Genomic DNA, 263 nt, shown 5'->3' on the forward strand with positions numbered 1-263 from the left:
CCTGACCACCACCCAACACCTGACCACCAACCAACACCTGACCACCAACCAACACCTGACCACCACCCAACACCTGACCACCACCCAACACCTGACCACCACCCAACACCTGACCACCACCTGACCACCAACCACCACCTGACCACCACCCAACACCTGACCTCCAACCAACACCTGACCACCACCCAACACCTGACCTCCAACCAACACCTGACCACCACCCAACCCCTGACCACCACCCAACACCTGACCACCACCCAACA

At 60.1% G+C, this 263-nt stretch overlaps 1 protein-coding gene across 1 annotated transcript in view; it reads right to left on the bottom strand.

Moving 5' to 3' along the window:
- atp2c1 (ATPase secretory pathway Ca2+ transporting 1) overlaps nt 1-263 on the bottom strand; it is a 39,462-nt gene that overhangs the window by 31,665 nt on the left and 7,534 nt on the right. The window lies entirely within an intron of this gene.

This window comes from Nematolebias whitei, chromosome 5 (genome assembly GCF_014905685.2).
Source record: "Nematolebias whitei isolate Nwh7 chromosome 5, NemWhi1, whole genome shotgun sequence".
Taxonomy (NCBI): domain Eukaryota; kingdom Metazoa; phylum Chordata; class Actinopteri; order Cyprinodontiformes; family Rivulidae; genus Nematolebias; species Nematolebias whitei.